Source organism: Thermobia domestica, chromosome 8 (genome assembly GCF_964235325.1).
Source record: "Thermobia domestica chromosome 8, izTheDome1.hap1.1, whole genome shotgun sequence".
NCBI lineage: Eukaryota > Metazoa > Arthropoda > Insecta > Zygentoma > Lepismatidae > Thermobia > Thermobia domestica.
Genome location: NC_137461.1, coordinates 127,542,884 through 127,553,061, shown reverse-complemented (window position 1 = coordinate 127,553,061; position 10,178 = coordinate 127,542,884).

The window sequence follows — 10,178 nt, the reverse complement described above, 5'->3', positions numbered from 1 at the left end:
CCTTTCACTTTATAGTGTGCTGATGTACTAGCCATCTTGACTTTCTAAATAATTTATGAAATAATAAGTTTGTTACTTACAATTTCTATATGTGATAACAATATTACGATGGAATCAATTTCTCAACATGAAATACAAATATCGGCGTACTTCTGGTGCATTACAGGCTTTCCACAAACTTAGGTTTTAAAACAATAAAATTCCCATTCTGCGAAACAGGAACATACTGATTGGATTATTTATCTGATCTTCGAAACATGGCAACTCTGAGCGTGAAGGAACATACTGATTGGATTATTTATCTGATCTTCGAAACATAGCAACTCTGAGCGTGAAAAAGCAGTTTGAACCCCTTTCTGCGAAACAGGAACACACTTTTTTAATACCATGTGAAATTTTCAGATAACATTTCAAGGGGGTCCGCGTTATCAAAACGTTTGAGAACCACTGTTCTAAATTATTCCAGCGATGATGATGCAAACGTTTCTTTTGTTGATTTTTTTTTGTATTTTTGAATTTTAAAACATATTTTCGTGATAAATATGTGGTTCATGTGGCAACTGCTCAGGGGCGTCATTTAGGGGAGCAGGAGGGAGAAATTGCCACCCCCGCGCCCCCAAGATTTTGAGGAATACATATACTTTAATTGATTGTGTACTAATATGCTAGTACAAAACGTGAAAGTCTTATGTTGATGGTGCTCTTGCCCCCCTCCCCTCCTCAAGCGAAATCTGAAATGAACTGCACTATATTTAGTTGAATATTAAAAACACATTTCCTGTTTATTGTTGAGTTGGTTGCCTCAGTGTCGTGGCATTTAACATTTCTTTTCTCGTTAATTATTTCAGTGTGGATAATATACGCAATGAACTTGATTCCACTGGTTCTAGGACTTGGGTACGAATACTTTAATATACTTCTTTAAAAAATCTTTCAAAAATTCGCTACGAAATGTAGTAGTAGTGTTGTTGGACTGTATACAATAAAAATACCAATTCTCCTATTTGTAATTATATTTTGAAACAACTTTACAAAAAATAATTTACAAACAAAACTCATTTTTTAAAAGCGAATTGTCCTTTAAAATTCCATACATCAGGGGCTTTAAGTAGGCCATTTCTTGTACTAATTAGTCGCCCTCTGTGTTTATTAAAATAATCCTTTTACATTAAGTAGGTTCATTCTTGCACTGGTCAATTTCGATATTGTTGCACTGGCCACTCTCCTTATCAGCGTTTTCTTTTTTTAACATTTAAGTAGATACTGTATTAGGCTAATCGCCCTCCATCCAGCCTCATTTATTAAGCCAATATTATACATTAGAGGTTCTCTCTTGCTCTAGTCAACCTTTCTACAGGCGAGTTTATTGAATCAGCTCCATTCTGCGCCGTTGCCATCTGCATGGGAGTGTTATTGAAACCACGTTATTAGATTAAGTTAGTCACTACTTGCACTGGTCACCTTTTGTATCACCAAGTACATTGAAACCATGTTTTGATATTAAGTAGGTCTAAGTCTTTCCTTCCACTGGTAGCCCTCAACATTAGCGCATTTATGAAATAATGTTCTTATATTAAGTTCGTTCCTCCTTGCGCTGGTCACATCTATACGGACGACCATAATGAAACCACATTTTTATATTAAGAAAGTGTTTTCTTAGATTGGTCGCCCTTATATTGGCGCATTTACTGAAATCACTTTTTATATCAAGTTGGTCCTTTCCTGTGCTGGTCCCATCTGTATTGGCACGTATTTCGAAATCACGTTTTTGTATATTAAGTAAGTCCTTCCTTATACTGTTCGCTTTATATTGGCGCATTTACTGAAATCACGTTTTTATATTAAGTTGGTCCTTTTTTGTGTTGGTCCCATCTCTATCGGCAAGTATCTTGAAATCACGTTTTCATATTAAGTTGGTCCTTTTCTTTGCGCTGGTCCCATCTGTATCAGGAAGTATTCTGAAATCATGCTTTTATATTAAGTATGTCTGAGTCTTTCCTTACACTGGTGGTCGTCCCTTTCTTCCACTGGTCCCATCTGTATAGGCAAGTAAATTAAAACCATATTTTTATATTAAGTAAGTCTTTTCTTACACTGGTCGCCTAATATTAGCGCATTTACTGAAATCACGTTTTTATATTAAGTTATTCCTTTCTTGCGCTGGTCCCATCTATACTTCTGCGCTGGACACGTATTTAGAAATTACGATTTTACATTAAGAAAGTACTTTCTTGCATTGATTGCCCTTATATTGGCGTATTTACTGATATCACGTTTTTATATAAAGTTGGTCCATTCTCAGGCTAGACCCATCTGTATCGGCAAGTATTTTGAAATTACGTTTTTATATTAAGTAGGTTTAAGTCTTTCCTTGCACTGCTCACCCTCACCATTGGTGCGTTCACTAAAATCACGTTTTTATATTAAGTTGGTTCTCCTTTCCGCTGGTCCCATCTATATCGGCGAGTATCTTGAAATCACGTTTTTATATTGTTTTTTTCTTCGCTGGCCCCATGTGTATCAGCAAGTATTTTGAAATCTCGTTTTTATATTAAGTTGGTCCTTTTTTGCACTGGTTGCATCTTTATCACAGATTATATGTAAATCACGTTTTTAAATTAAGTTGGTTCTCTTTTTTACACTGGTCGCCTTATATTGACGCATTTACTTAAACGACGTTTTTATACTAAATTGGTCTTTTTTTTTTTTTTTTTGCACTCGTCGCCTTATGTTGGCGCATTTACTTAAACGACGTTTTTATACTAAACTGGTCCTTTTATTTTGCACTCGTCGCCTTATGTTGGCGCATTTATTTAAACGACGTTTTTATACTAAACTGGTCCTTTTTTTTGAACTCGTCGCCTTATGTTGGCGCATTTACTTAAACGACGTTTTTATACTAAATTGGTCCTTTTTTTCGCACTCGTCGCCTTATGTTGGCGCATTTACTTAAACGACGTTTTTATACTAAATTGGTCCTTTTTTTTGCACTCGTCGCCTTATATAGGCACATTTACTTAGACGACGTTTTTATACTAAATTGGTCCTTTTTTTTTGCACTCGTCGCCTTATATTGGCACATTTACTTAAACGACGTTTTTATACTAAATTGGTCCTTTTTTTTTTGCACTCGTCGCCTTATATTGGCACATTTACTTAAACGACGTTTTTATACTAAATTGGTCCTTTTTTTTTTGCACTCGTCGCCTTATATTGGCACATTTACTTAAACGACGTTTTTATACTAAATTGGTCCTTTTTTTTTGCACTTGTCGCCTTATATTGGCACATTTACTTAAACGACGTTTTTATACTAAATTGGTCCTTTTTTTGCACTTGTCGCCTTATATTGGCACATTTACTTAAACGACGTTTTTATACTAAATTGGTCTTTTTTTTTGCACTTGTCGCCTTATATTGGCACATTTCCTTAAACGACGTTTTTATACTAAATTGGTCTTTTTTTTTGCACTTGTCGCCTTATATTGGCACATTTCCTTAAACGACGTTTTTATACTAAATTGGTCCTTTTTTTTTTGCACTTGTCGCCTTATATTGGCACATTTCCTTAAACGACGTTTTTATACTAAATTGGTCCTTTTTTTTGCACTTGTCGCCTTATATTGGCACATTTACTTAAACGACGTTTTTATACTAAATTGATCTTTTTTTTTTGCACTTGTCGCCTTATATTGGCACATTTACTTAAACGACGTTTTTATACTAAATTGGTCCTTTTTTTTTGCACTTGTCGCCTTATATTGGCACATTTACTTAAACGACGTTTTTATACTAAATTGGTCCTTTTTTTTTTTTGCACTTGTCTCCTTATATTGGCACATTTACTTAAACGACGTTTTTATACTAAATTGGTCCTTTTTTTTTTTGCACTTGTCGCCTTATATTGGCACATTTACTTAAACGACGTTTTTATACTAAATTGGTCCTTTTTTTTGCACTCGTCGCCTTATATTGGCACATTTACTTAAACGACGTTTTTATACTAAATTGGTCCTTTTTTTGTACTCGTCGCCTTATATTGGCGCATTTACTTAAACGACGTTTTTATACTAAATTGGTCCTTTTTTTTGCACTCGTCTCCTTATATTGGCGCATTTACTTAAACGACGTTTTTATACTAAATTGGTCCTTTTTTTTGCACTCGTCTCCTTATATTGGCGCATTTACTTAAACGACGTTTTTATACTAAATTGGTCCTTTTTTTTTTTTGCACTCGTCGCCTGATATTGGCGCATTTACTTAAACGGCGTTTTTATGCTATTCGGCGAGAATTTTGAAATCATATTATTATATTAAGTTGGTCCTTTCTTTCTTGCGCTGGTCCTATCTGCATTAGTGAGTATTTTGAAATGTTTTTATATTAATAGAGTCTTTTTTTGCAGTGCTCGGCCTATATTGCCGCATCTACTAAAGTCACATTTCTATATTAAGTAGGTCTAAGTATTTCCCATCACTGGTCATCCTCAAAATTGTTGCATTTACTGAAATCAGGTTTTTATATTAAGTGAGTTCTTTCTTACACTGATAACCCTTAGTATTGGCCCATTTACTGTAATAGCGTTTTTTTGTAGTATTCAATTTATTCGAACCATGTATTTACATTAGGTAGATCTTTTATTGTTCTGATTGTAATCTGTATTGGCATATTTATTGAATCCACACCTGTTATTAAATAGTTCCTTTCTTGCTCTGTGGTATTCTGAATTATCTTTTATTTAAACATTTTTGTATCTTAAAGAGTTTGAATGTTGTACAGGTTGCTCATTATGTCGTTGAGTAAGTTACAGTAGCAAGATAAATAATAAAGTTCGGTTGCCTTCTATATTGTTGACTTTTCCAATACACCTTACGTAATATGTATTTTCTATGTGATCATCTTCGTACCGCCTGACGTTGAGAGACATGTTGAAGATGATCTGATTGCTACGTGTATTGTTGATTATTATAATACTTCTTTAAGATGAGCAGTTCTACTTCTGTTGAGATACATTTGGTTTCGTTAAGAATTGTAACAGATTTTTTTTTTTTTTTTTTTTAGATAATTTGGTGTCTTTATAGATAGTATTTTCTTCCTTAAAGTATAATTTCTGGAGGTATCATTCCGTAGGGATGTCTCCTACCTTTCATCGGATAAAAGAAATAAAGAAAATACGTTTATTAAACAGTGATAGGTATAAGTTCAGTATATTTGAGAATTCATGTATTATACTAGAACGTTTTTTAAAGTTATTGGCTGAAACTTTAAGTAAGAATAAACCTAAAATATTAACCTAAAATATTACTTTCTCTTGTAAATGTTTATTGTATACAGGGTGTGATTGAAAAGTACCGGAACTTTTCCCGCCGCGCGCCTCCCTGGCGTTCGAAAGATGTGAGGGGTGGGGGAAAATGTGCGCGGGACCTTCCTCTTTCAAGCGGAACTTGGCCCAGTGCGCTGCGAGCAGCGGTTGAGAAAGCATCGCTGTCCGCGCGAACGTAATTTTGGTCGTCGGTCACGTTTTTCGAGCACCGAAAATGGAGTCAAAGATTGACCAACGCTATGCCATCAAGTTTTGTGTCAAACTAAAAAAGACGTTCACCGCGACCCAGGACCTGCTCAAGGAAGCCTTTGGGGAAGATGTGATGTCCCGTACTCGGATCTTTGAGTGGCACAAGGCCTTCAGGGAAGGCCGGGAGGACGCCGATGATGAACCACGCTCTGATAGGCCGTCGACGTCGAAAACCGATGGAAACGTCGACCGAGTTCGCGAATACCTGAACCTGGACCGTCGGACAACCCTCCGGGAGATCAGCAAAGAACTTAATTTGACATACTATGCAGTGCAAAAAATTGTGACTGAAGAATTGAATATGCGGAAGGTGTGCGCCAAACTAGTCCCCAAGGTCCGCTGCTCGCAGCGCACTGGGCCAAGTTCCGCTTGAAAGAGGAAGGTCTCGCGCACATTTTTCCCCACCCCTCACATTTTTCGAACGCCAGGGAGCCGCGCGGCGGGAAAAGTTCCGGTACTTTTCAATCACACCCTGTAGACCTATACACTGCTAAACTTAGGATATAACATCAAATTGGACATATTGGATTAATCCTAAAATTGGAGAATTTGTATAGAATGTAAATCGTTGGCAGTGCAGTTCTGTGATGATTTATGTGCTCTAACCATACTTCTAAAACATCAATCAGTGGTAGACCAAAGAGCCACAGTTCTGTAGTGGAGTGGAGGAATATGACATTCATTTCCCAAATACTGCGGTACGAATGATGCAGCGATCAATATATCCAATTCTATGTCGTATTGTGGAGCATGAGATATTTGCATCATAGCACTCATTGCTGCATTTGATTAACAGCGTAGCTGTGTATGGCTTCAGTGGTGTCGCAAAAGTAACACACAGAGAAGCAAATGGCGCAAGATCCTTCTCTCGAGTGAATACAGGTTTTTGTGTGATGCAGAATGATGGTCGAATCTATCTTATGATACCGTGGCAGCAGAAGGCTCGACATTTGCATTCTGTATCGTCGCACGTGTGCAGTAACATGCATTATATAATAAGGGGTCACATTAGCTTTCGTATCAGCTCGCGTCTAGAATGCATTGATATGGCTTTGATCAACCATGGTACATCGATAAAGTTTGCATCCTTTAGTGCACGCTCTGTATGAATCCAGTCTCCTAATAAGGTACGGCATACGTCACGAAAGTCCTGAACTTCCTAGATGATTACGATAATCTATTGTTTTCTTAATTAGTGCGTTACCTGATCTCTCTCAATTGAGCACGTTTGGTTCATAATTGCACAGCTTCTCACCAGTAGCGTATACTGGTTTGATGCCTTGGGCTACCATTAACCTTTGTAGCACATGTACGTACATTATTATTATTATTATTATTGCAATTTCTTTGCATTGGACAAACAAAGTGTGCTTGTGTTTCCTCGGGATTTTCCTGTTTCCTCCCACTTTATTCATTCCAGCATTTCATCCATTTCTCATCATCACCGTCTCCTTTAGCCTAGCCAGTATAACTAGGGGGCGTAAAGTTAAAGATTTCATCTTTATTATTGGAGTTTAGTTTCCACATTATTTTACAGTCTTCAAATTAAGAAAAAACTTACAAAACTCTTTCCTTTTATCAAGTATATTTTCTCTTCACTAGCAAGACTTAAATTATCTTATTAATATTACGGAAAAGTCGTACCGAAAACGATCGTACATTTCTACCTTCATTTGTTGCATTAAGTATCCCTATATTTTGCATTGGATAGATGATAACTCTACTCACCAGAGTAAATGAAAGCTGTCCGAGTAATAAAGAACGCTGAACTAGTCGATTAGCAATGAAGGAGGCTCAGTCTGAAAGAGCCTTAGCAACTAAGCGCAAATAATGAAACAAGTATTTATAACAGCTACATCAACTATCGCAAGATACTGTAAAACACGAAATTTTCGTTGCGTTGACGCAAAGTGGTACGAAACGATGTCCGAGATAATTCCCAGAGACCCCCAAAATGGACTGTCATTACTCGTATAATTTCCCTTTATTCTTTGTTCACGCAGAAGAAATCGATTTCCATAGAGACATCTGGTGTTACCTGGCAGCCCGTTCGTACGCTGTGCGTGGAGGTGGAGCGAAGGGGAATGCGCTGTTAACTACACGATTCCTGGAGCAGTAGAGTAACTATAGGAGTGGTTTCTGCTGCGTTGTCACATCGAACACCTCTTAAGGAAGCAAGAGAGACTGCGTTCAAAGAAGTTAGTGGATGTTTCTAAATGATTCAGTCTTATAAACTTGTATCAGTGAAAGAAGATACTAAAGTATAAAATTATCAATATAATTTAGTTTATATTATAATCACTTTATTTTGTAATATTTAAGGGCTATCGCCGGTAGGCCTGGTAGCCCACAAAATACGCCACTGCTTCTCACACACCAAAAACCTCCCCCACCTTCGTCTCGTCCCAGATATTCTGGACCTTCATTGTCAGTGTGAACTCATGCATTACTAAACTCTGGATATTCTACTGTCTTTCACAGTGATCAGACACGTCACACAGGTAGATAAGTATTGAGGATGCTACGCCCTGATGTTGAATTTTTAGTGTACAGTAGTATAGGATAAATCTGTACTTCCTTGCTTGTAGCAGGTTGACCCTCAGATATATGTTTTTCTTGAAATTTTTGAAGTTATCGATACGTATTGTGAGACAAATATGGCTTTTTTTTTTTTTTTTGCCATACCGTCGTTCTAAATATAGAAAAATCTAAAACTTTTGCAGCGTTCAATATCGTTTTCATATAAGTTTTGAGATTTATGGAATCGTTGCTAATGGAGTAAATCTGCTACACGAAATCATGAATAACGTACATGTAGGGGGTCACTGATGATGGAAGACAGAAAACTTGGTGAAGAGCTTACGTGTAAGGTAGTAAGTACTTGAGGTCTGTTTTAGATCTAATGATACTGAACTTGTTGAAAGTGACGTTAGTCCTCGAATTTAATGTTTCGTAAAATGTTTTTTATGTATTTCGGACATTTTCCTCTTTATATATATAAATGGTGTTATATAAAAACTCCACTTGAAATTCTTTCTGCAGTGGTCTTGATGTTTTTATTTACTTTGTAGACGACTAACACCACTGATTAATGAAAGATATTCCAGCATGTTCTTTTTTCTTATTTTTTCTTTTTCTTTTTTTTTAACATTTCAATATTTTCTCTGGTATCAGGCAAATTTTGCATTGTATTTTACCACTTTCAGCAATTTGGGAGGTTCCGAATCAGCGATCTAACCGCAAAGAAGGAGGACTAAAGTCTAGTTAGAGACCTATCAGATTCAGAGGAAAATATTTTACTATTAATTGAAGAACTTATTTTTGCATTATATCATCTTTACCTTTCTTATTTCAGCTACTATAATCTGTTTGGCCTTACCTCTAAACCACAATAACCTTCACTTGTACTCTTCCACAAAATAATTCACCACTTTTAATTATTACTTTTGCTATGCAACAATATTATAAGCTATAAAAATATAACACAGATCTAATAATACTGCAATAAATTGAGTTTAATGAAATAATAGAAGTAATACATTTAAGCATGCGTTGTGATTTTGGCGCCAATTCAAATGCGTATGTGCGTCCTGCTTTGAAGTCGGAAAGAAACTAACATAAATCGTGATTCATCAAGTGTTGTTTTAAAAGACAACAAGCGTAAGCTTTACGTACTGATGAGAAAGCAGCCACTGATGGAATTTAAGATATATATATATATATATATATATATATATATATATATATATATATATATATATATATATATATATATATATATATATATATATATATATATATATATATATATATTAATCTTTCGATTTCTTTTTTCTGCTTCAAGTACTCCGCACGGAGCATGATTGTCAAAAGCAGGGTTGCCAATACCTTCCTTTAAGGCTGTGACGCCAATCCCCCCAAATTAACAAAGTATCTCCTCACATTTAATTTTACACCTCTTCCTATTACAACAGTGAGATCATTGATAAAAAATAAAGGGGCTCAGAACTCACATTGCAATCACAGAAACTTAAAATTTAGTCTATTTCAACGTAAAACTGATAATTAATCTTTCAACACAGGATGTTTCATATCGTACGGCAAAAAATAAAATGTAAATTTTTTGCAGATTTCGCTTATGCCCCGAGTCTCAGTAATGTAAAAGATAAGATTGGATAATATTTAGAGACTGCACATTGATCAATTTCGTAAAAGTAGGTAAAAATATGATTTTTCAATGTTAATACTTTTATTTTTAAAACTATACATCATGAACTTAAAATAATACTAAAACTAGACACTAAGATTAATAGGTAGTATGATAGGCAAAACATATGTTATATAAATCAACTTTGAATGATGAAATTCCTTGTTTTGTTCGTTTGGTGACGACTTTTCTGTGATGCTGGACTATCCTCAACTAGAATTTTTTAAAAGTAAAATGAGCCTATTTTAATTACTTTACACTAAAATTCCCCCTTAAAATTTTAATGATTCCATTGGCGTCATGTCCCCCCTTGTGGGCACTCCTGGTCAAAAGTAGAGAAGTAGGCTCCTCCCAGTGTGAAAATAGAAATAGTGCGTTAGTACTCAATCATAGTTTGAACA